Source organism: Lathamus discolor, chromosome 4 (assembly GCF_037157495.1).
Source record: "Lathamus discolor isolate bLatDis1 chromosome 4, bLatDis1.hap1, whole genome shotgun sequence".
Lineage (NCBI taxonomy): Eukaryota > Metazoa > Chordata > Aves > Psittaciformes > Psittacidae > Lathamus > Lathamus discolor.
The window spans coordinates 1543319-1570335 of record NC_088887.1 but is presented as its reverse complement, the minus strand read 5'-3'; the positions used below and the strand labels follow the sequence as shown (position 1 = coordinate 1570335).

Sequence of the window (27017 nt, the reverse complement as noted above, 5' to 3'; positions counted from 1 at the left end):
GCAAGGAGGTTACATCCAAACTGTCATGTTTAGTAATAACTGAATGTGAATGAACAAGCCTAAGTATTTTTGAACAAATATATACCATTGAGCTCTGCATCCTGTGGCAGGGAGCTGTACAGTTTTTCTTAGTGTCACAAGTTATCCTTTAACCGTAGACTCTTATTCCAGAGAGCTAATAATTCTTTGCTGTTTCTTCCCAGAAGCTCGCTGAGCCAGCTGGCATGAGACCAGAGGCAAGATTTTGCCTGTCTTCTATTCTACAAACCAATTGCCTCTGTGGCTGCTACCTGTCTTGCCTCGCATCTGCTCTGTGACTGACTGCATCAGTGGCCCTCTCGACCCATATGCCTCCATGCGAGTACATAAACATCTTCGTCTTGGTAGATCATGGCATGTGACACCGGGCAAAATCTGAGCCAGGCCTAATAATAGTGCTGCTGTGTGGCATTTCTCTGGGAATAGCAGGAATTGTTCTTTTAATGCTGCCAGATTTTTATGCGTGTGATTGAATACTCCCATTTCCTTCTTCCCTTCCTTAAGTGACAAAGCCTGCTGGCCTTTAGGAGGAATCCACCCATTGTGCATATGCCAGTACCCACGACAACCCTCCAGGCAGAGGGGACTTACAGTTTTCCTTTATGGCTGTCACTGTTCAGATGGGAGTTTCTCTGCAACTCTTGCTGAGCTGATTAGACCAGAGTGGGAGAAATCAACTTCTAGAGCAGCCTGGAAGCACAGAACAGGACCCTCTGCTGTGCCCAGCTATTTAAGGAGACTTGAACGACAGGTCAAATGGCAATCTAACATTTCTTAGGCATTTTCTTACCTTTTTTTTTTGGTCGATTTTGCTGTTGTTCACCTTGATGCAGGTGAACTCTGAAGATGTTAAGCAACCAAGGCTACCACTCTAGGTCAATATGAAGGGTGTTTATTTGTCTTCTTGATGAATGTGCATCACCAGTTCCATTACTGAACAAAAGAGGTAGAGCTGGCACTCATGGGGTACTCACGTTATATATAATTCTCTTATTACTGGTGGCCTTAAAATACTTCAGCATTACAGGCTCACAGCCAGTGTCATCTTTTTTTATTTAAATTTAATTTACACAAAATAATATTCCTCTTGCTCCATTTCTTCCAATTCCTTCCTTCTGCCTCCCCTGCTCATTTTTCTTTATCGTTTCAAAGTTAGTCCCTTCACCAATGTCACCCGCTTCCACAGGCCCATATTTCACCTTTGCAAAACACAGCAAAAAGCCATCCATTCATTCTGCACATCGTTTGTGGCTATTTGTTGCAATTAAAAATAGGACTTTGCAAATTGAGTTGCACTGTCGTTCAGCAGATGCCATTCAATGCTTTTGCAGAGACAAGCAGCAGTTGTTGGCCTTTTCTGTTGTCTGATCTATTTTCATCTACCATCACTTGCCTCCCCTTGTGTTGGACCCTTCCAGCACAAGTGCACATCACAGCATGCTTTTCTTTGTACCATTTTTACCCTTCATAGACACCACTTGCCTTTCTTCAGCTGGCTCACAGTGGCTTCAGAGGCAAGTCTGTAACTCTAATACTGGGGACTGTGGCATGTGGTTTTGCTTCTGTAGGCCTGTGCTCAGAAGCCTGTCCAAATCTGGGTGGGAAGCAGTAAATGAGTGGTGGGATGTGGAGCACTGCATTAAATCACACACACTCCAGTCAGAAGCTGGGACCAGCTGGAGCTGCCCTTCTGTAAATTGCTGCCTGTGTACTGCAGACAAATGGTTTTATTAAAAGAGAAATATTTCTGACTCTTCTTTGTGGCCTTCCTTCCCACTCAGTAACTGCTCCCCTCTGCCCAGGGAGCGATGTCTGCTCCTACATATCCAGCATGTGCCCTCAGGAAAAGATACCACAGTAAAACCTTCAGCAGCCTCTGGCCATTCCAAAAGCAAGGGCTTATTCTCTGACACCCGGAGCACACACAGCTAGAGGCAGAGGCTGTGGTAGTTTTAGGGGTCCTTAAACTCCTCTGGTGAGCGCGCCAAGAGTTCACTCTTTGCCAGCCCATCAATGCACTGCAGTGCTGTTGGGTGCTCTGAAAACCTCATTGTACAAAAATTATAGACTCCACAATAAACCTCATGGCTTTCTGACAGCAACATCATTGGCTCCTGTTGCAAAAACAACACACACCCCAGCAGGTAACAGAAATTCGTACCTTGAAACTCGGGTAATGGGGCAGCCAAGCATGGCTGTTGTTGGGTGTAACAGAAGTTAGCAGAGAAGCTAGGCAGCTAATATATTAATGCATACATATATGGCTGATTATGTATTATTACTACAATTAAGGAATATTGCCAGTGGAATACAATGTTATGACAATGTAATGTTCTCTAAACTACCCTCTTGGCAGATATAAAAATAAATGGAAAATCCAGAGATAAAAAGGCCAGGAACTGCACAGCGAATGAATCTGGCCCACCTTCCTCACTCATGTAAGATGGTTGGCTCTGGGATGTGATGCTGGATCACTCGCTTGCACCACAACATCATCCACCTGTGACAACCATTTAATGCCCACCCGTAGTCCCAGTCACTGTAACTCGGAGCATCACAGTGCAAAAAAGCAAGCCCTGGAATTTGCGTTCTGCTGAGGTTGTTTCGATGTTTCCTTTGTTTTCCTTGGGTTTTTTTTCTGTGCAAGATCTTTTGGCTCACTAAAGCAGGACTTAGAAGCAAAAGAAACACATTAATGTTGGTTTTGCTGCACCCTTACTGAACCATAATGTTTAAAAACGCACCATGAGCATCCATCACCGGCTGAACTGGGGCTCAACTGTTAGGTTTAAATAACTAGGGCTCCAAAAGACATTTAGTATCAGGGTCACATGAAACTTTCATCATGGACCAGAACAGCCCTTCAAAGGTCAAAGCTACTTGGCCAGGATGAGAAGAGGCACTCCTGGGAGCCAGAGCTGAGTCTGTAGCACTGATGAAAACGAGGCACAGCTGGACAAGGTTGCCTTTTTGATGTAGGTCTGCGCCCAGACGCTTGAGTGGATGACAGCTCCGGAGATGCTGCAGGGAAAGGCAAAAGGAAATAAAGAATAATTGCCTTGAGGTTTTCTAATCTCCTGCCCAACACTTCTCACCTGGGCTGAACCACTCATTGCTGGAAAAGCTCCATAGCAAAAAGCAATGCTGATTTACACCAGGCACAAATCTGGCTGTTAAAGTCTTTGTGTCCTAGAAATTGCCTTCTCTTTACTAGCTCAATTTACGCAGACAGGTGAGTGTATCAGGGTAGAGAGCCACTGTAGCAGAGTAGCAATGAGCCCCTGCTGGTTTCTAACAGCAGCATTATGTTAATAGTTATTGAATGAGGTGAAAATAAGCTGAGGGGAAGCATGAAAGGAAAATTCAGGGGCAAGTGGCAGAGCTCAGTGAGCCGCATCAAGATGCTCTCAGAGCTAGAGAACATCTGCAGATCACATACATTTTGCCAGCCTCAGAACTGCAGAGAAGTTTTGCAGTCTCCCTCCTCTCCCCTGCTCAGACAGGCAGACAGAATTCCTTTAAAATAAAACCATTACAAAAGCTTCTAAGAAGCCCAGGACAAAAGACAATCTCTCCCAAGGCCTTGCTTAGCTAGAGCTATACTTTTTAGCAGCTTAACAATGACATAGTCTGGTTGACAATTATATTCTTTGCTTAAGGGAAACTCTTGTGCTGTAAAGAAGCCTTAAAAAAACCCCATAGCAGCAAGATCCCATTTTCAGGATCTCCAAGTGGCAAAAAGAAGTGCACAGATAAGATGCATCTTCCGAAATCTGCTTTCCTCCCTCCTCTTATTTGTTTTATCCTTAGTGTGTAATTTAGAAGTCTCTGATAGATAGCACAGCAAAGCTGCAAGAGAGCACTGCTACAGAAATCAATGATGCATCTGCCGAGTGGACAAAGTCAAGGTGATACTTGAAGTTGAACAGTGGCTATGGCAGCATGCACTTAGACTCCTCAGGGAAAATGGGATGCGTGTGAAGGCACCGAGAAATGAGTCAGACCTGCTGTCAAGAAAGGCAGCATCAGGCATACACTCCACTGCTGGCATGGTTGGCACTGCTTTGCTGACTGGCATAAGCTACGGATTACGGAGGTTTTTGCACCATTGCTCCTCCCACATTAGTCCTGGCTAGACCATAGGCTTCAACAGGTTTCCCAAGCCCAGAGAAGGAAACCCTTCTTTTACTGTCAGGCCAAAAGGTTGGTCCAGAGCCTCCCAACCTATAGATCTTAGAACTACAAAGCAAATGTATTTATAATCTAAATAATGTGCAAAATTCAGTATAAAATAGGAATTTTGCTCCGGTTTGTGATTTAACCAGTTAGTAGAGGGCTCCTCAGTGTACTCAATTGCCTCTCAGCCCACACTTGGGCTGACCAGGTTGGTACAATTAAGTTAAATTATTTCTCCTGTGGCATTTTAGGCCAAGTTCCCTTTAGAAGTTCTCTGGCTCTTTTCTGCCTCCAAACTCCAGTCTCTGAGAAAACCTCGTGTCTTCCTTGCTGGCTCTGCAAATTCCTCTAAGATAATGTTCACCCATTGCTCCATCAGTCTGTGCTTGCAGCAGCTCATCAGGATTTATGGTGGGGTCCTTTTCCACCTTTCCCGTGGTGCTCCCCTAAGTCCAACTGGTACATTAGTACAGGAAAAGATCACCTCTTCTTGTTGGACAGTAACTTCACCTCACTGATCATGTCACAATACTCCTGTTACTATTACACATTGATATTTCCATGTTTAATACACACCAGCACCCCTTCTGTTTCAGCTCAAAATCATTTCAAGAAGATGTGGACTTCCACGACAGCCCTGGATGGCAGGAGGGGAGGCAGGCGTGGGGTGTGCACACAACACATGGCTCAAGGCGTTTTCCTGCTTGGAGTTTCTTGCCTTTAAACACAACCTCATATGGTCTAAGAAGCTGCTTCACTTAACTGGTGGAAGAAGAGAGGCAGCCACTTCATCTTATACCTCTTAAACAGCCCTTTTCGTTCTTCTTCTCTGGATGGCAGACCTGAAAGTATGGCAAAGAAAGCCTCTGTTCTGATTCATAGACTCTCCTGTTGGCTTTGAATAGAAAGTTATATCCATCCCTTCCCCAAAGGGAATGCAGCAGCCCCTCCTGGAGAGTGTCCCTTGTGCTAACAGAGCAAGGAGAGAAGGCTGGCGTTCTGTGAGGAGGAAGACCAGCTCTGGGTACAGCCAGTGGACATTCTGCTGCTCCTAGCAGAGCTATGGTCAGGACATACCCACAGGAGGGTCCGTGCTCTGAAAAGTTGTCTCAACAGTGGTGATGCCCGCTCTGGGGAAAGTTTGCAGCATACTCTGAGAACTGGATCTGCCTTTTCTTGAACAGCCTCCAAAGACACCACTAAACACCAAGACCTTGCTGATATAGTCTGGGTTGGACCCAGTTTGGACAGTCTCTTGGTACAGGAACAAGTTTGCCAAATCAGACACCAGCTGTCGTGCATGATAATCACTGAAGTCTACCTAGACATCAGCACATTTTTCTATTACTGACAACCAGTTTCCCTTCCTCTTTTCTCTCTCTGCAATTAGCTAGGAACAATCAGTCTTCCTGATGGCCCTTTTAAAATGGAAGAGATCAAATATATTCAAACTGCTTGAAAAACTGCATGTCCTTAACAAAAATGAAAGGTTGTGATGCTGCTGCAGAGCTTGCAGTCAACTGGTACGACAGCAGGTTGTTTTAAAGGACTTTAATTGCAGCTGCCTATTAGCAATGCATAAGGAATCCTGGGGAGATGGGACTGGAGGTGGGCCAGAAACAAGAGGAGAAAGATGCTAAGCAAAAGTGTTTTCACTCCTCACCTGTGAGAAACAGGCTGACAGCAATAATGTCAAGATTTCTCAGTCAGGTAGAGTGTTTTTAAACTATTCCCATCTCCAGGGTTATGGTGGTCTGCTTTTAACAGGTAGGGTGCAATGAAAGTGTTTTAAATAGCCCAGGAAAGCATTTAAGTACACACAAAACTACGTGGATCTTTTATGAAGCTACACTGGATTCCACAGGGCACATAGGTACAGTTTAGTGGTACGGAGACTCAAGATTGCTGCCGAAAAGTTGTTAATATATTAGCTATGGAAAAGCTACCTAATTCTGCTTTCTAAACCAGAACCATTACCTCTGCGTGGGATGCCTGTATGCCGTGTAGACAGCCACACACAGCATTTCCTCTGTGGACTTATTCTGTTTGATTACCTCCCCCATGTTTTTTCTAGTGGTCTAGGTTTATGGTCATGCTTCAGGCACATGGCAGCACCGAGACTGCCCATGGTGTCTGACAGGCTTTCTGGAAGGTTTTGGGGAAGCTGCATCAGGATACAATGCACCACAGAGTGTGCTGTTTACCGAGTGAGTGCTAACGAGGGAAGGCTGAAATGCTGAAGAACTGCCTTATGAACTGGTGGTAGGCAATAAGCGTCATTACAAGGACATGATTGCAAACATTCCAAATCTGGCTAGGTGAAACCAGTCATTTAACAAAGCCAGTGTCGGGAAGATAGCCAAGGGAACCAGACATTTTCCTGGATCCCATGTTGTATGTCAATGGCAAGAACAACAAAAGGAGGCTGTTGTAGCCAAGCACCTGCCACAGATTAAAAATATGGATTGGTTTTCAATTATTGTCAGGAAATTAACATTCATAACGAGGTAGTTTGACTACACGCCATTGAAAGCCCAAATGCAATTACGGCCCAAATAAAAAAAGCTGTGGCAATGAAAACAACATGGGAGGAAGAAATCTGTCACGGTGGCATCTGTCAGAACCTCGTGGTGTTTAACGAATGATCTGAACAGCTCTGGAAACAGGAATTAGTTGATTACTTTGATGCCGAGTGCTTTTTTGTATTTTGGATATTCTAAAAAAAAAACCCCATAATCTAAACCCTTAATTCTGCATCATAAATATAAACCAAAGTAATATTGCTAAAGCATGGCAATGCATTTGCAGGGCTGTCACACCATACAGATTAACCACAGGGAGGTGGGAGAGAGAAAGAAGGAAGAGCTATTTCTAGATGACAAAGGAGATTATTCCAGTACTTTCTTTCTTCCCATTGTGCCAGGGAGAAGAAAACGCAGTCAGGCCATGATCGTTCCCTTTTTGGGATGGACAATGATATGCAATCCAGAACTGGCTAGGGAGTATCGGTGCACCACACAGCAGAGTTGAGACGGTTAACTAAGAAATACCTCCACTCTATGACTGAATTGTTTACAGCTGAAGAGCTCATTCTACTTGTATTTTCCTGTGAAGCAGATAATGTTCAATCACTTGCCGAGTTAAGGTCTAAAATACAGTAGGTCTTCATTATCCAGGGTGGTGAACTCAATTCTCTCGTGTAAAGGAGCTGAACACGCATTGATTACAGCGAGCGTAGTTCAGACAATGCTGGAAAATGTTCTTTGTTTTACAAGAATTGAAAAGTGATTAAATTATTGACTATTATAATGCATTCACCTGAGTTAATATCATGCTGCAGTCTCCCACTGCACATACTTATTTTGTAAATTTTCTCAACTGGAATAACAGGAACGGCTCAGATGTGGTGTATCAGGTTAACTTTTCATACGTACTTTCAAAACGCTTTACATCAGCCTACTCATTTTGCTTTAGAAATTATAGGTAGGATATGTGCTTTCTCAATAAACATTTCATAAAGACCTTTACACTCAGGTTTTCAGTGAATATTATTTAGTAGGGAGCAGCGAGATATGAATTCAGCTCACTGCTACAGAAAGAATATGACATTTTTGCTTCACATGGAATCCATCTTTTCCAATGAACCTTCATACCAGCAGTATTGATAAATAATATATGTATTTCAGGAAAAAAATAATATCTAAAAGACTTAGAGCCCTTATTATGCATTGTGGGTCCAATATTAGGCAAGATGATGAATTAAATTTTGTATTTTGAGATATTAGGCTAGCTCCTGGCAGGGTAGGATGTCTAGGTTAAGACTTTGTCCAACTCCGTATTGGTCTAGCTGAAATGCTATACTTTATTTGCTAAGAATAGATTACTGCCCAGTGCTGACAGGTCAGATATCAGATGTAGGTTTCCCCATCAGTATTTTGGATTATTCTTCAGGACTACTCTTTCATTATGAATGAGCAGAAGTTTCAGACACTAAAGTCTATTGGAATGAAAAGTTATTCTGCTTGTATTCTCTGAATCCTGATGCCCAGGGTTCTTTATTTTCCAATGGCAACAGAGGTGCTTCTTGCACCCAGAGCTGCATGCCTCCTACATCGGAGTTCAAGAGCTGAGAGGCTCTCTGTAGCACACAGAGGTACTGCTTGAGCCTCTATCACATTTGCAGATGTTTCTACATTATCTAAGAGTGGGTGCACGAAAAACAAAGCCCAGTGAACACAAATGTAGGGGTGGTTGAACAGCAAAATTAAGAATACACAAGTTACCTTTTGTATTCTTGCACACATATATTTATCTATATATAATATATATATACACTGTATATTATATACTTGTATATGATATACATTATGTGTATGTATATAATAGTCATAATATGTAATAATGTATTTATTGTATTTTAGAAGGTATATATAGTAATTTTACTATATAATATAGACGTATACCATATACCTTGGTATGTCCATACATATACACAGAGGGATATAATATATGTAACAGTCATGGAAGAGCTTGTTACTATTATCCGAATAACTGCCCTGCAGAGATTCTTCCCAAACTGAGAGAATTTTGGGTAAGGAGACTTTAATAGCTGGTCTGGTTGGAAGGGCACAGATAAAATGAGCAGCTGGTCCTGGCGCTTTTATTTGTAAGTTCATGACTAGCATTCTCCAGGAAATGTCAGAAGAAGATGCACAGTTTTCCATCTGTGTTTTGCCTTAGGCCCCATCTATGGAAGTGATCACTGGTGTATATGCAATTCGGTTTTCTTAAAGGTTCAACAGTTTGCAATACCAGGGAAGAATTGAGCCAACCCTGCGTTTTCACTAGGATAGTGGAAAAATGACTGACAGAAAGACAGCTTTTTTCCTGGCAGTGCAGTGCCACAGTCAGTGGTTGTTAACAGTCTCATAGGGAAGTTTCTGTCAACACAGAGTCAAAGCAGTGCCTTCTGGGACAAAACTGCATTATTTATGGGGGCAAACCCCCTCTTTTCTGTTAATATGGAAGAAGCAAGGCCACCCAAATCAGAGCTCTGCAGGGTAGCCTGTTCTGAAAGAGGAAACTTCAGTCTGGAACCACCCAATCATGTATGAAATCACTGATTAAAAGAGGATGAAGTTATTTAACCTTTATGTTAACTTTGATCAGGCAGAACAAGAAGGGGGAGGGTACATACGTGTGCACATACTCTGTGCTTTCATTAAATCCATAAATATCTAGTCTGGCTTGCAGTTGGGGAGAACATTTCTTGGTGATTCAGATATGTCTGAGTCCCATTTACAAGAGCTACTTAGATGCTCAGGCACTTCAATCCCTCTGAACATCAGAGACAGAGTCAGAGGAGCCCTGGGGTAGCTGGTTAAGATGAGACTTTCTAGGTTGCCATCACTGATGTCTGAGCTTTGCCTGAGTTTGACTTGTACATAAACCGCTGCTACTTTGAGCTATTTCTTTCTTTAGTGTTGTGTTCCTGCTGCTGTATGAATAATAAATACTGTTGTTTCACTAATTTTGGCTGGCCACTGTCTACTACTGGTTGCTGATTCTCAAAGGGAAACTGCCAAACTTGCCAACGGGTAAGAGCAGATGGCATACATGGAAAGCTGTAATTGGATTCCCATTTAAGAGGAGGGGAATTATGCAATCAGGCAATTAGGCATGGACAGCACAAATACAAGGCTGCTCCTGAGAGTGCATATGCAGAGACCAGAAAAGGGTCACTAATCCTACAGCTGTGCTATGGAGAGACATTAATTCCTGTAAGGAAAAAGACACACTTCTCGTGACCAAGTCATTCTGCTCACCCTCTCCATGTGATCCTTGACCAAAACAATGATGTCTTCTTCTGACAGTGGCTGTTTAGTAAGCAACTAGCCCTTCTGAAACAAGAATATTTGGTCCACAGCTGCACTGAGCTAACATCAACCTTCACCTCAGGTTTGTGTGCCTGCAGAAGGTCACAGGCTTGCTGTGAAACCAGCAGCCACAGGTGCCTTCTTCACCCTACTCCTCACAGAGTGCCACAGGGAGGGTATGAGCGTGGCTGCAGCTCATCGGCACAGCTTGTACGATGGAGGCAATCAAGGGATCATAGAGAAAGCCACTCTGCCAGCGCTCTGGCTTTTAAAATGTCTGTCTTCTTCAAATAAATAATAAAGTCGCTAGAAAGTTCTGCCTGAAAACTAGGAGTGAGGGAGAAGCGAAAGAGGAGAGCATCAGCGTGACAGGACTTGAAAGGCTTTTTCTGAGTTAAGAGATACTGTTTCCTTCTGGGACCCCCGAAGGTGCAGACAGAGGAGAAGCAGAGGTATTTTTACTTCAGATTAGGCAGGCACTGGGGATAATGGTAATTAGTGCATCTACTGCAGAAACGTAAAGTCTCCTGGCTGGAACTCAGGTATACTGCCTCACACCTTGGAGGAGATTAACTATTGTTTTAATTCAGAACCCTACAGGGAAGACAGGGGGACAGAATGTAATTACTTACTTAAGCCAGGACATCGAAGGTAACTGTCTACCCCTGAAAAAGTATACCATGCTCTCTTTAGTAGCTGTGAGGAAAAAGGGTCTTGTTTTTAAATCTGCAGTTTGGATTTCAAAGAAATCCATAACTTTCTCCTTTCTTTGCTCACATTTGCGAAGGGCAGTTCTTGGAATGAAGATTGTAATTTCAGGGACAGCTCTGGCTGTCACATAAAGAAGTAATTTCTAAACTGTGGAGGGGATCATCCTTTAATATCTCAAGACAGGAGCCCTCAAAATTTGACGCATAAATCTTGGTCTCAGTTTGTTTGAAGGGATCTATACTGGATTGTCATATCCATGCCTCCTGCATCAGAACAAGACCGAATTCTGTTATACCTAAATCATCCCTAGCAAATTTTAGCACAAGGGTCCAGTCTGGTTTTCATGGCTGAAGAGTTTTATTTGTTCTGATTTATTACTGAAACAGCTTTTTCCTGTAGCAGAAAGTATGATAAAGTCAGACTGAAAAAAATGAGCAGGCAAGATCAGCTTATCAGTCACATTGCTGGCCTGTTGGATAGATCACATGTATGTCTCTCATCTTTCACTGGATGTGACAGCAATTCTTCAGGACGGTGATTATAAGGTGTGAAAATGTGCACCCTAGGAGGGCCTAGAAGTAAACATTTTTCCCAGACTTCAAAACCTAACAAGGACATATCCTTAGTGAGCTTTTCCCTGCTTCTCAAACTTCAGTTTCACATCTACTGGGAATGGTGCACACCATTGAAAAGCATTGCCTGGCCAAGAGGCATGAATTTAACTTAAAAATTACAGAGACAACCATGTACCTGGAGGCACCCACAGAAGTGCTTTGGACAGTGGAAAAGGTGGTGACTGATATCCATGAAAGAAACAGAGAAGTGGAGGTAGGCAAGGAGGACCTGACAAGTCAAAGTGCTCCAAAATCACTGAAACAGGATCCCACATATCCACAGGCTGATGAGTGATGGATCTGGTTAACAAGGACTCGGTCACATCTGTGGAAGAGAAGAAAGAGCTCTTTGAAATCCAGTGGGAGGTTTACTATCTTGAGTTCAACATTAAAATTATGTGTGGAAATAGGAAAGGCTTAAGACTGACAGATGCTTTACGTCAGAGTAGATGGAAAAGTGGAACTGTATTTTAAAGGCATCCATTCATTTTTATTTTGCTTATATACACTTGCCACTTTTAAGGAAGACAATATATAATTTTTCAGTAGGTGACAGTAAAGGAATGCATGTGCGGAATAGCTGGAAGGACTCTGAGTGGGTGAGGAAGCTCAGAACATGTGATCTTTTAGCTTCCTTTTTAGAGGAGAAGCTATACGCTCAGCATACTGTGAAACACTTCCAATGTTCACTACTTTATTTTGTAATAAAGGCTTTATTTGCAGTATCAGTGATTGAAAGGAGAGAAAAAAATCACACTGGTACAAATGGCCTGGAGGACAAATGTCCTGTTCTGCCATAAAGGGTACTATAGCGAGACCGTCTCCTACAGACCACGTGGCAAACCCCTGCACCATCTGCACGTGGTGCCGAAATGACCAGAAAAGGCATTTTATTAAAACTTGAATTTTTTCTTGTGAGAAAGTTCCACCTAAAACTTTAAAAGTGGGCAAAACCCTTCCATGTCTATGCTGATCCTTACAGAGGTCCCCATTCCATGTGGCATTTAAGCACATCTTTAACTGTTTAGCTAGATAAGGACTGCAGCTTTCATGTTCTTTGCAAATATCATATTCTATGCATGAGCTTACTTTTTGTGATTCATTTCCTCTGTAAAATAAATTACAAACCTTCAGATGGGATTTAGTCTGGATTTCAGAGATAAACGTGCATACATTTTTATAGATTTGGTTTGTTTATGTCTCTGCATATATATATTTATTTTATTATAAGCCCCTATTATTTGTTGTCCATCAGAAATTGCAGTCAAGCCAAAGAGTTTGGTTTTGTCCAGGAAGCTTCTGATCACAAGTGATACTACATGTGCTTTTACCAACAAAATGCACGACAGAAGAAAACCTTTCAAGCAGCTTTGTGATCTCCCTATTGCTTATTGAAGGATGGGAGGTGAAGTTATTTTCTCCTAAAGCCTTGGAACTGTTTTTCATGAGTTATCTTCTTTTCTTTTCAGATTTCTTCTTCCTCTGACTAGAGAATTATCCTTTGGTTTGGGGAAATAAAAAAGAAAGAAAACATAATGCGTATAAAACATTGTAGTGAATTTCTACCCCTTCGTCTGGAACTATGGCATGAACTAATTTTGCTTCTCTTCCTTGACCGAGGAGGACAGCACCTTTCAATCTTAAGGGAAAACAGGTGTATTGCACTTTAAACTCACCACTGACAAGATGCAGCGATATGGAGTCAAATGTATGTACCCTGTAGGTTACATTACCGTTGTGCAATCTGCTCCATTTAGCTATTCTAGGTCAGGTGGAGTGGCCCAGAGGAACAGCTGCGTATCAGAAAGCCACGTTTCCCCCTTCACTCACTCCCGAAGCTGTCCTCATGTATGTGGGAAAGGAGAGCACTGTTTTCTCTGCAACAGAACCGAATTTTCCCTCTCTGGTGTGGTGTTTAGGGCATGGGGCTTTTGAGCAAAGAGTGAAATGACCCTGCTTGCTTCTCCAGTGCTAATTGCCAGGTTCCAAAGGTCCTTATTTCACCAAGCTCACAGGTGGGAGCTGGACCAGGACCTCACTCCCCATTCACAGGCATACAGAGGGAAGCAGCATGTGGCTGTCACCCCTGACCCCAGCAGGCATGAAAAGAAAGGTGACTAGTGATGCTCTCTAAAAGCAGTATGGGTATGTAGAGCGCATCTGCCAGGCAGCAGGTGGAAGATGAGCTGCAGTTTCAGACCTCTAAAAGCTATGCATTAAGCTAGTTGTAACCATCACAATCAACAGGCAATGCCATGGAGGATAGTTCATCTCAGCATTCTCTGACAGGTGCCTAAACCAGACCTCTCCTACAAGAAATCAACGTGCCTCCCTCCCCACTGCCTGTGCCAGAACTCAGAGTACAACTCTGGCGGGCACTGAAGTTCAATGCGCTCTTGACTACAGCTTGAGATCCCATCAAAGAACACGTCTGGTAGATAAGTAACGTTTTTCACTGCCCTTCAAGGTGCATGCATGTTTTTAAGAGGGAGCTGAAGGACATTAGGTGGCAACGGTGGGTACTGACTGACAATAGGAGAGGAGGCAGGAGATAAAGTGTTAGATTCTGATGCTGGGCACAAACGAGGGAGACACTGAAGGTGCCAGAGCAATGTGGCTCAGGGCAGGTGTGGACTGGCACAATCAAACATGGCAGAAAGAAGATGGGCAGCTTTTTAAGGCTTCTCCTTCATGACGGTGTTTGAAGAGTAGGAACCAAAGTAGGGACAACATCATCACAGGAGCAAGTCCGAGGACAATCTTAACAGTGAACCTCAGGGGGTCTGGGTTGTTGCTGTAGGAGTGAGAGGAGAAGGTGGCTGTGATAATCAAGGTGAAGGGATGGAAAGGTTTGGCAAAGTGGGAAAGGGGGCATGGGGTAGGTACAAAGACCAACAGACAGAACCAGAAAAAATCCAACTCTAGGTGGAATGCCAGATCAAAGGAGAGAGCTGGATTAAAGATGAAATGGAGTGTAAAAGCTTGAATCAATCTCCTTAACATCTGCTAGTGCATGAAACCTAAGGTGTGACATACATAATGAACACTTTAATTGAGAAAGGGGAAAGAATTTGCAACAAAGAAGAGAAGGACATCTCCAAATCTGTGAGAGGGACATTGCTGTAGCTGGACGGAGCTTTCGCAAGTTAGAGGCCAACCCTGATGCTACTATTCTAAGCAAAGCCTTTTGATCCAGCAGAAGGCAAATCTTCCTCCAACTTCAGTGGGAGCAGGTTGAGGCCATGTGTTGAGGGATAAAAGCTTAATGTGTGACTTGACAGTCCCAATCACCTGCAGCAAGAGCAAAACACAAGACTAGTCTCATATGGTAGTGTTTCACACCTAGCTGCTGCAAGTATAGATGCATACTTTCTCTCACCGGGACTCTCTCTGTGGAGACTCCAGTGAGAGACCTCTAATACCAAGTGAAGAAGCTGTGCTATATCAATACCATAACAGAGAAAAAACACAAGAGGTGCGTTTAAAACCCAAATCTAAATCATTAGGTCTAAACAACACCTTCTTAGGATTAACCAGGCTTCTCCCATTCATTAACAGCCAGAAGTTTTGTGCGTCTGCCGCTGCTTTCTCAGTGCAATGGGCCTACAGTCATCAATCAGAAGCAACGTGATACTTCCCCTGGTAAGATCAATCAATAGGAACGAAACAGTGCTGTGAAGTCACAGGAGGAATTCTTATCTAAAAAAGTGTCCTGTGTGGTGAATGTACGCAGGACCCCAGCAAAAGGGGGTGAATCAAACACACTGCATACAAAGCACCAGTTCCATGACCAAGTGTGAAACTATGAGAAATGTCCTGCCTGCTAACAGTAGCTGATGCACTCGGGGACCTTTCACTGTGTTTTAAAACCACAGTGATTACCCTGACTGCTGCAGATTTGGCTGATAAACTCTCCCACCGCAAGCACCGACTGGGGAACAGCAGCCAAACCGGGACATGACTTCACAAAAAAGCAGACATCAGGGTCAGTATTTCCATCTTGTTTCTCATGCTCACAACAGGGTCCATAAACCAATGGTAATCATCTTTAACTGTGAAATACATTTGAACAGCAGTTTGCATCCGGCTTTGGATCAACTTCTACCATTTTGGAATCTATCACTTAGACATAGAATCATAGAATAGTCAGGGTTGGAAAGGACCTTGAGATCATCCAGTTCCAACCTCCCTGCCATGGGCAGGGGCACCTCACACTAAACCATGGCACCCAAGGCTCTGTCCAACCTGGCCTTGAACACTGCCAGGGACAGAGCATTCACAACTTCCCTCTTACACTGCATTCTGACAGGAGAGCAAGTTCCTCTGCTAAAGGGTAGAAAGACTGTAGATACAAACAAGTCTGAACAGCAGCAGAGATAGCTTCATGGCTTGTGGCCTGTGTGTGCATGTGTGGCAGGGGTAGTGGGTCTGTCTGGGGAATTGTATAGCTGTTGTCTGTATGCGTTTGTCTCAACTAAGAAGCAAACTCCACCTCACCAACCATGGCTTTGGGCAGGGTGGCTCCAATTTCTCTATGCACACAGGAGACAGCCAGGCTGATGAGAGCCAGCTCTCTCTCACTGCTGTGTCAGAGGGCTCTGCTTCACAGTGAGGGTCAGGCCATCCCCCCAGACCTTTGGGGAGATGCTGCACAAGGGCATCACAAGATACTTCACAAGGGCATCCCCCTAGACCTTTGGGGAGATGCTGCACAGTGAGGAAACCTGAGTGAATGTACACCTCCTGGAAAACAGCACGCAGGACTGGAGGGGTGCCTTGGGCTTTGCAGGCAGGGAGCAAGGCAGCAGAAATGCCCCATGGCTGCAAAGCAGCATTGGTGGTCTTAGGGTAGCATGTTTTCTTGGTAGAGGAGAGCTGGTGCCTGCGATCAATCACTCGGTAAACAGAGACGAGCCTGGAAATTGATCAGGATTTTCTGCAGATAGGCAGAGATTTAACCAAAGACAAAGAAGAATCCTTGACTCGCTCGGTGTGATTAAATGCAGGTTCGTGTACTATCTGCTGCGAAGAATATCTGTGACTGTGAAAGATCATTGGTAGTGAGGCACACAAAATGTCAGCTGCTGCTTTCAGGGAGCTGAGCAAGATCTATTGCCTAGTGATAATTAACTATCCATCAATAAATGATAAGTGCTCCAGGAAATCAACGTGAGGAAGAAGTTGTTCAAAGGAGAAAAGCAAGTCATTAGAAGGAGCAAACGTACTGGAACACTGACAGGAAACAGCACATCAAACAGCACAGATCTGATACACATGGCGGTGGTGGAGGTGGGTAGGAAGATGTCAGAGTTCCGAGCATGTGGTTAGAGGCTGCAGAATGAAAAACTGATGAAAAAAAACCTCCCAAAATAGGCGAGGTTCATTGCACCGCACTGATGGAACGTGACACGGGATCTGTCCCTGCTGCACCAGGCTGACTGTCAGCAGAAATGTAAAGGTATTTAAATAACATCTGCCAGCACAGAGAAAAAAATCCAACACTTTGGTTTCCCACAGACAGGCCAATGAGCTCCAGTAGTCCTCAAACTGTCCTAAAAACCCCTGCCCCTGCTCATGGGGCTTCTCCAGACGGGCAGGAGCCTTCCTTAGGAGATGCACCTTCCAGTCAAGTTGCTGGACTTCCAAGAGCACTAAGCCTCCATTACTAGCAGGTAAACTCGGTGTTTTAGTGGGCATTCCTCTGTTCTGGTAAGTGCTTGATGCATAAAGCTTACTTCAAGACCTTTTTTCTCTTTGTGAGACTCTACCTGCTTATATCAATCTGAAATAGCCTTCAGCTTCTTCTTGCCTTCTATATGGTTCTTTCCATGTCTTTGCCAAGCATATTTTGGGGCTGAACAATTACAGTGAATTACTTTAGACCACTAGGCAGTGAGAATGGATCTCACTGTTTCACCTAACACAGGGATGGGGGGAGGACAGTGCCCTTGCCTGCACTGCTTGCTGAGTTTGGATTACAGGAACTGAGTTTTAGGCCCTCAATTCAGCAATGGCAAAGCCGCTTGCAGGCGGAGACAGGCTTCCAAACTGTGACAGCAAAGAGATGAGAGGAGAAAGGAGAGAGTGCTTGGAGTGTTACGTCTGACTAATCCTTCTTCTGCTTGAAAAAGGAGAACTCAGATGCAGGATTTCTCAGTTCTGCGGTTATTTCCTGACCCTTTTGATATTGCAGTCATTAGAAGTAGGTGGAAGCAAGTATGAAATCATTAGAAGTACAGGAATCACAGTTCCAATGCTTGTTGAAGATATATTTCTAGCCTCGGTGAGGATGAAGGGACGGCTGAAAACAGACATGGCCTGTCTGGCACAGAAACTGAAATAGAGCTCCCGGTCCAGGTAGCAAAGCATCTACTCTTGGCTGTCCAGCTAGCAAGTGTTTTCAGCCTTTCCCTTGTGCCATGGCGATCAAGTAAGGAACGTGGGAACCCAAATTACTGATGAAATCAAAGAGCTTATAGGGAAATAAGACAAATCTTTAGAGAGCCAGGCTTTATTAATCCCACTGCCTGCAGAGAGACTCATTTCTTATTTAATTATTCAGATATTCTGCTTTTTAAAAGAATCCCTACTTTTTTGAGGTTTTAGAGGCGAGTCTAGGGTATCTAGGAGTAGTAAAAGTGGAAAACAGCTTTCTATGGTATTGTTATAAAGACAAAGCAGGGAAAAGCACAGCAGAGACTGTGAACATGCAGAAAGAAGGAAGAAGTCCTTAGCATAGAATCATAGAATAGTTAGGGTTGGAAAGGACCTCAAGATCATCTAGTTCCAACCCCCTGCAATGGGCATAATCTATGTGATGTTAGTTTATCAACACCGCGACCCATAAGCAGAAACAGATTTCTGATAATAGCGTTTGTGTCATTTCCACACCGGACACACAGATTTTGTTGTTGGAAACCATTGCACTTTTGTCAGTGTTGTAATTTTCAACAAGTATCAAAGGCCAGTGTTTAACAAAAAACCCTTAATACAAGCATTTTAGTGTAAGTGATCGCTAGCCCAGGGCCTTCCCCAGGGCTGAGCTGGGTTAAATCTTCTGACACCTCTCTCTTGGAAGCTCACTTGGTGGTTGAAAACATGGAGTTGCATTTACAAAGCCTCTCTCATGCTGGCTTTGTTGGTGCACCAGGCAACAAAGGTGGCCCTAACCCAGGGTCTACCGCCAGTGCTGGCATGGAGCTTTAGACCCTTCAAGCCTTGCTCCTTGGCACATCATGTTCTTGGAGCAGACCTGACAATGCAAACAATACTGCACAACCTCATTCCTGCCTTTCCTCACCTCCTCTGCCTGTGCAAGGCAGCGTCATCCACAGGTCCTGGCACTTCTGCCCGGCTGCTAAAGCCCTCTGGGAATTTCCAAGGCAAACCCCCGACCCTGTCTGCTGTCAGATGAGGTTTTAGGGTGTATCTGTTATCAGGTTTTAGCCATGTTAGGTGGAGGGCACTGTGCAGTTAATTTCTATTCCCTGTACAAAGAGCCAGCCTAGTTCATCTCCCACATGTCGATGAGAGATCAGCCTGAATCAAGTTTGTTTTAGCTGTTAAATCACATTTTTCAACTGTTTAAATAGTTCAGGCAGAATTTGCACAGTAACATTTTAGCTTTTTATAGCTGTCAAGAAGTAATACAAATAATTACCACCTTCCCGGTGGGTTTTGTCTGATTAAAGTGACATGTCTGCTTATGCAAGATATTTGAATAGAGACATTCAATAAAGTCAGTAACATTCAACTTCCCCTCTCCTCCTCTTCTTTCTTTATTAAGCTGCATTTCATATTTACCTTAAAGCCTTGTTTCCAGGTTTGGGATACTCTTCTTGGAAGACTTTACATAATGAAAGAATTTAGCAGAATATTGTATGTGATTCTAATGAGGTATTTCCTCACAGTACAGCAAGGTACTAATGTGCCTTGTTGGCGCTAAGGAGTACAGCACCTGTCTGCATTAACTGCTGTGGAAACACCACTGGTCAAAGGGGTGAGCTAAGATGGAAAACAGAATTTTCTCCGGATTACAACTGGGAAGTGCTGAAGGAAGAAGGAATTGGTGAGGCACTGGAATAGGCTGCCCAGGGAGGTTGTGAATGCTCCATCCCTGGCGGTGTTCAAGGCCAGGTTGGATGAAGCCTTGGGTGAGATGGTTTAGTGTGAGGTGTCCCTGCCCATGGCAGGGGGGTTGGAACTGGATGATCTTAAGGTCCTTTCCAACCCTAACTATTCTATGATCCTACTATTCTAATCCGGAATTAATCTGTGGTGTCAAAGGCTTGGTGGACTTGCACAGAAGCAGCCTTCAATAGCATGTTTTGCTGGTGCAAAATTCACTGGGATTATATATTCTTGAATACATCTTTCCATCGTTTTATCCATTACCTGGCTTCATGTGTATACAGAGATAGTTCTTGTAAAAGGCTGACTGCTTATGTCAGCTTTCACAGTCGGGCTCGTTGGCACATAGATGGTACCAATGAGCTGTTTAAATTCCAGTCATAGTTTTGACTCTTCACTCATTTAGATGATGAATTCTCAGGTTCTGTGCCATAAGCTTTGCACCAGGCTCCTGCAAAGAAGAGTAATTCAAGCATCTCTCTTAATTAATCTCTCAGCTTGTGTTCTTTAGAAGGTCAGATCCGGTTGCCACAGTAGTTTTGACTACAAAATGTCTTTCAGGTTAGGAACACCAGGAAGGGAAAATGAGCCTTTTCGAGTCCCAAGCAATATGCAACAGCTATGAGACCCATACTTTCTGTTAGCCCTAGCTGGTGTTTATATGCATGGTTTCACAAGCACTCAGTAGTATATCTTGTCTCAGACAAAAAGGCAGATGGCAGACTTGGTGCGTGCTCCAGGGAGCCTTGTGTCTCAAATTCCCTTCCAAAGGAAGCTTTGGCTTTGGAGAAACACATGAGAAACCTGCCTGTGGGTCTGAGAGGATGAGGCCATCCCTCTCCATGCAAAGGGGAGATGCTAGCAGGGTCAGAGCTGGTGGAGCTGGGGGTCCCATAGGAGCTTCCTATCCCATGGCAGGGGGCCACTGTGTCCCTGTCTCTATAAGCTGATGTAAAATACTGCCTAGCTCTCATCTTTCCTATGCTGCTATTAAAATACCCACCAGATCCCCAGCTTCTTTTGTGCTTTATTTCCTCTTTCTTATGGTTTAGGTTTAGATGTGACTTTTCCCTTGGTTTTGTGAGACTGCTGAAGGTATTTTGCTCCATTTTAAAGCTGTCAGTGGCCTGCGTATAGACTTCTGTGCTGATTATGTGAGACAAGTGAGGTTGAGCCGTTTATAGCTCCTTTCCTCCCTAGTGCTGTCCTGTGCTGTGAATCCTGGAAGCCCATTGATATTTTGCCCATAAAAACCATTCTGTGAAATGCAGCTTCTTATATTACCTGATCGTTACTAATGTTCATTGATTTCCACTAAAAATTCTTTACAAATACTAAAACACTGTATGGAAAGACACAAACATCCACAGCCAAACTAAACCCCAGTATTTCTTTTTATTGACACTGTATTTCTTTGTCTCTGATCCTCAGCTACGCTGAGGCCCCCTTAAGCTATTTCAGAGTATTAAAACAAAAGCACTACTCAAAGGGAGTTTTGATATCATTTAATCCTACTTTAAGAACACTTTTCCCTGTCAGCTTAATATGAAGTGGTCTTGGTTTCAATGACAGCCTTCTCCTGCTCTTGCAGAGACTTAGGACACTGAGGGCAGGGCAGACACAGATTTATTTAGCATGGATTTTAACTCTGTACATTAAAATACATAATACTCCTCATTGGCCTACCCTAATAATTCTGCACAACCAGAGAGAGAATGCAGGAGGGCTTCTGTGCAGCACTATAATAAGCAACTGCAGAAACGTTTATCATTCTTGATGGCAAAGATTAAAAAACTCGCCATTTATTTTGCAGAGATAAGTATGACACCCTTGCAATTCTGTCTTTTCCTTACTGCAGACATTTCCATTTCAAGCCCTGACAATATTAAGGAAGAGATTTATTGGAGTTCATCACACAACCTGAATCCTTTGGAGCCAAGATATTTATAATGATGTGAAAGTGACAGTGTCAACAGTGACTTAAATCATTTAGTCACTATGATAAACACTCTGCTGCCCTAAAATTTAAGGCATGCAGTGAGAACATGACACCCGGAATAAAAACGAAGTCAGTGGCAAACGTTTGGGGTTTGCAAAACCTATCGTGATCCAAAATAAAAGACTGAATGAGAGGAGCTAACAATAAAGTTGTAACACCTATGAGATAAATGCTTATGATACCTCATGAGCCCATGAGATAAAGACGGATATCTTGTGTGAATGCAGTACCCACCTTTGTATCTGAAGAAGTCAGTACTGCATTTATCAGCAAAGAGCTAGAGTAGAACAGTATGAGGTACAGAGAAGATGTTTGATGCTTGCCAGGCAGCAACTGCTCTGATCATGATTTTGCTTAATGAAGGTTTGATGTAGAGCAACTCTTGATCAATCTGATAGATGTTGTCTGGGATACATTAGAAAGCAAGATATGGAGCTGGAGAAAAAAAAAATCAGACTTCCATCCTAAACTTCTGTACTTTAGGTAAAAACAGATGCAAGAGAATGAGGGAAGGCACGAGATGTCACTCGAGGTGGCTGAAAGATAACAGATCTGAGAACGATCAGGGAAATTAACAATGAGGCAGCAGAAGTGTTAAGAAGAAGTACTGTGATACCAGGAACGTTGCAGACAGATCAAATCTCAGAAGTCCTCTCTAGAGGCGTAAAGAGAAAAGACACTGGGAAAATAAAGCGCCTACGTCTCCAACTCAGCACACAAGATATGAGCAGGTCCTTCTTTAGGACATGTCAGGAGCTGGGTGAGCAGGGGAAGAGCAGAGAGGTTGAACAAGTGTCCTCAGCAGCTTAAGATGGCCAAGCTATGTGATGCTCAGTCTGTCCAGTATTTCTTCCTATTCCCCAAATATCCTTCCTGGCTTACTAGCCAAGCTTGTCCCTGCCAACACCATCTAAAACAAATCTTGGTGCTCTTCAGGGCACATCTCACCTAATCAAAACACACTGTACAAAAATAACTGTCCTGTATAAAAAGTCCTCACTGATGTAATTTTGCTTTTTATATTGTAACACTGAAATGGTGTTGATGTTCGTGCATTGCTGTTCACTTTCCAAAGAGGATCAAGCTGGAGGAAAGTTTGTGACCAGGACGTTTGTCAGAAAGTTTCTCAGGCTCTTAAAAGGTTCTCCCAAGTTCTTCAAGGCCAAATGGTCTTAAACACTTCCTGCTTTTCAGCAAATTAGGAATTAAGCTCAGCTCACCTGCGAAAGCTGATTTTGCATCGATTTCGTGTGCAGCTGCCTGAAGTGAGATAGGAAATGCCCTTCAGTGAGTTTTCAATTTCAGCCAGTCAGTTGTGGTTCTGAAAAACTGAAAGAAAAGAAGAAATGAAAGGCCATAAGGACGATACAAAAAGCATTTAGAAGTACTTAGAACATGGAGCAGGATAAGGCTCAAAATTAGTAGCTATTTCCACCCAACATTCACAGTCAAAAGGAACACTTAAAAGCAATTGAAAACTGTTGGTTGAATTTGGCATGAAGTCGGTGTGGACAGAAGCGATATAAGCACAACAAATGGCTGTAGGAAAGTTCTCCTGAGTGCATTTTCATTACGCCTAAGTAGATATATGAATGCCTGAGTAAGCCTCCGGTTGATTTTCATTGCCAAAAGCATGTTCCTACACAGTTTGACTGAGTCAGTGGCAGAGGACAGGGCCTGGGAAGCTGTTCAGGTGAGCATGAGTCAGGTCCGGCGGCAAAACATAACAACTTCCTTCATCTGCCGCAAAATAAATCAAACCAAAATTGATTTCCAGGTTGTAGAGAACTGGTATTGTTGATCTGGTTGGAAAATACACTAGGAATGGCTCGGCTCGGAAAACTGCCCTGGGAACACTACAGGGGAGACTTGCTGGTTTTGTATGGCCATAAACAGGAAATACGCCCTCGGCTCACAGGGTGTAGTCCTTAAAAGATTTACTCTGTGGGAACATCTCTAACAGAGAAGAACAATTCTCTTAGAGAGAACTGTCTGCTACAGTGAATAAAGAAGTATAACGTAGGGCTTTTTCCAAACCAAAACCATCGCTTTTGCCAAGTTGTTTTAATTACTAAGGAATTATTTTAGTTATTAAAGAATTACTTGTTGCCTTGAGCGACATTAGGCAAAAGATGAGTTAAGACTTTGTTTTGATTTGTTTTGGTTTTTTAAACAGTGGACTGCTCTATTTCAATACCTCAGATTAAATACTATGACTTTTATCTTTCAAATTATTGGTGCAAACATCTAATGGAAGGTTTGTAAAGCACAAAGGAAGATTCGGCAGTCAGGAAAGGCTCTGGTAGAGACAGCAGTGGTGGAAAAAACTGGGCTTCACTCTTGAGCTTTGCCTGCTGCCCCTGTTTGTGCCTGTCACTGGTACTCAAGAAGAGCAGCCAAGAACCAAGCAAGAAGAACTGTGAAGTGGAGCAAACTCAGTTCCCACTGCTTGTCTCCCCCCGTCAGCAGGCTGTAAGACATGTCAGTGGCAGTCAGGGTCTTGCTTTAGCCTGGAGATCCTCAGCTATTTATGGACCCCACAGAAGGGATGCACTCTGCTGGTATAAGCTGCAGCCTCCCTGGCCTACTCCTGTTAGCACTGTGGCCAAGAAACAACATTTTTGGTGCTCCCTTTCTGTGTCTCTCTCTCCAATCCTGTTACAGCTGTGAGCACAGCCCCACTGATCCTACATCTTCTGGACTCCCACAGATTTCTTTTGGCTCCTGCTTTCAAGCAGCAGAGGTAAAAAAATAATCCTTTCTCTCTGAGATATCGTGCGCCATGAAAACACAACAGTAAAGACTAAAAATGTTAAATGAGACAACTAAATGTTTTCTATTACCCATGAGAAACGACAGATTCCCACTTGCATCCTGCATAACATTGCTATCTGAGCTGCTGTGTGTTTGAAGCAAGAGGGCTGCATCCTGTATCTGCAAACCATATAACGGTTGCTTTACCTTCTCTTTGCTTTTGCATGATTTCCTTAAGGCATCTCCCACTTCTCACTTTTAGCAGCACAATTGTTGATTCCTCAGAGTCTAGAGATCTGACTTTTCGCTTTGGCTGATGGCACCAGTTTGAATCTGCACCAGTGGAAAAGCGCAAGCATGAGTCTCAATGCTTTGCAGCAGTGGCTGCATGGAGCTGGTTAACCAACTGGTGTTAACAGCCGGGGCATGTGTGGACTAGTGAGACAAAACCTACCTGCTTTGGTACCTCCTTCTGGCCAATGTAACTGTGCTTATTTGGGTTAACTTTTGTCTGATAGTTCATTTAAGCAGATTCAAGTGTTTTACCTTATTGGACCATCCTTTCTCTTTCTCCCTTGTGATTTCTGAAGGTATCAGTGGAACCATGGCTGAAGTTCGGCTCTGAAAGAGATGCTCAGGCCACTAAGAGTTGCAGAGGGAATTGGCTGCTCTGGGCTCCCAAATGGACTTCTCTGTGCTTTGCACCTCTCTTTAGGTACTACTTCTGTTTAAAAATCTGACTCATGCAGCTTTATTTGTCAGGGCAGATGGAGAAGGACAGAGAAGAGATTAGTTTTAGAGCTGGCTTATCCTGAGGTGATAGCTCTTCGAAATGTCAGCACTATTGATGTATTGATATAATTAAACACATCTACCGAAATGTCATCGCTGCTGTCCAGCAATCTGATGGGCGGCTCTGGCTGGGGGATGTTCTTAAACAGCATTACCAAATTGTTGGGATGCTGTGGTCTCTGTCAGATGTCCCCTTGGTTCACAAGTGATGAAATGCTACTGAAGGCAAGGAGGGTTAGTCAGTCTTACGCAAAATGATTACCCTCACTGTCTAATCATCCTAAGTGTTGCTAATATGGACTACATTCACATGACCTTTTCTCACAACTTCCAATTTTTAACATGTTCTACTGCCTAAACCTTGTTTTCTTAGCCCTGATTAAGGATCCACATGGATTCCCTTCAGCAAATGACGGATAAAGCAGACTGTCTCTTCATTCTAGTCTGGGTTTTATTTATTTACTGAAGGTACAGAGACCTGTTCACTAACACTCGGCAATCTCTTACTCTTCCAGTACGATGATAGGATTTCCTCCTCAACCTGAGTTATACCTTGCCCTGCTGTTCTGCCATGGGAAGGCTGACATAAACCAGCCCAAGGAGATTTCTAATGGGAAGAACTCTGTAGTGAGCATCAGAAAGAACAGAAAGCTCAATATGCGATTTGGGAAAAGTAGGTCACGAATCTCTCCTTCAGTCATGCTGTACATCTGTCTTAAAAGGAAAAAAAGGGGGGAAGAAAAAAAGAACAAAAAAAAAAAAAAAAGGAAGGAAAAAAAAGGAACAAAAAAGGAAGCTTTAGACTGGCAAGAAATGTTCCAGGAAATGAAAATCTTATAACTGCTGCTGCTTGTCAAAGACCTCATGAAAAAGAAATGGAAGACAGTCACCAAAGGAAACTTGAGATGAGTTGTGGGACCCTCTGCTCATTTTCTTTCTCCTTTGCTCTTTGAGGGAATTGCTTTCACCAAGCAGTGCAAAATATCAGAGCACGTGCAGACAGCATTCTCCTGGAGTTTGTGAGAAACTGCTGCGGAGCAGCGTTAGATTCCGCTCTTATGTGCAAGATCTGGGTTTGGAGACAATTTGTAACACTGCAGGCCTATATTGCTAAAAAAGAATAAGCCATTTCAGCTGTCAGTATCATTAATTATTACAGTTTCTACTATTACTGTTATTTGTTGAGGCCAGTCCATTCCTTCCTAAGCTTTTCTCTTTCAAAGACATAACCCCTTGCCCAGACCCACAAGCCTCAGGATGAAATACACGCAGATCTTTCTTCCCTCAGAAGAAAACATATGATTTGAGTTTTGATCTGCTGTAGTTCTGGGTGAAATATTCCAATTTCCATATAAGAAAAGCCAGAGGTGCAAATGGCATTCCACTGCTGGACACTGATAGCTCTCAAAGGCTTCCCAGCCAAGACAAATGACCTATTGTGTTAGACAATGTTAAACATATAGCAGAAGACTGTGTCTACCACAAAGAGATTATTTTCTAGATGGGGAAGCTGCGTAAAGGGCAGCCAAAGGAAAGTATTGTTAGCTATATTCCTCAAATAAGGAAACAAGACCTAAAACTCATCAGATGCATTGAAACCACTGGGAGCTTAGTGGATCATTGCCTGAATAAAGCAACATAACCTTTGTCACACAGGAAGTCTTTGGCCAAGAACTGAACTGAGATATTGTGCCAGAGATCAAGAGTCTAGCTTTCTTTCTGAGAAAGGAAAGATAAAAGGGTGTGAAACGTTCTGTCCATGGGATATGGTGCTGACGCATACAAGCAAGCAGTTTAGAAGGATAAAAGAATACGGGTATACTGGAAAGTTACTCTGCAAAAAAGATCTGTCTGCCAATATTTGGTGAGGCACTGCACCAAGTAGACATAAAATTAATTCCTTGTTTGTCTGGGAGTTTTTTAGCC

The 27017-nt window shown here is 43.3% G+C and overlaps 1 long non-coding RNA gene across 11 annotated transcripts in view; it reads right to left on the bottom strand.

The window, feature by feature from the left end:
* Positions 1 to 915: 915 nt before the first annotated feature.
* LOC136012886 (uncharacterized) overlaps positions 916 to 27017 on the bottom strand; it is a 332231-nt gene continuing 306129 nt past the window's right edge. For 10 of the 11 annotated variants that reach the window (XR_010612039.1, XR_010612044.1, XR_010612037.1 and 7 more), the window contains 3 exons: positions 22766 to 22874; positions 11553 to 11741; positions 916 to 3060 (listed from right to left, as the gene is read on the bottom strand). This is a non-coding gene — a long non-coding RNA (uncharacterized LOC136012886). Of the gene's footprint in view, positions 3061 to 3960; positions 5058 to 11552; positions 11742 to 22765; positions 22875 to 27017 lie in introns of those variants that run through there. The other variant, XR_010612045.1, reaches the window with a different exon arrangement.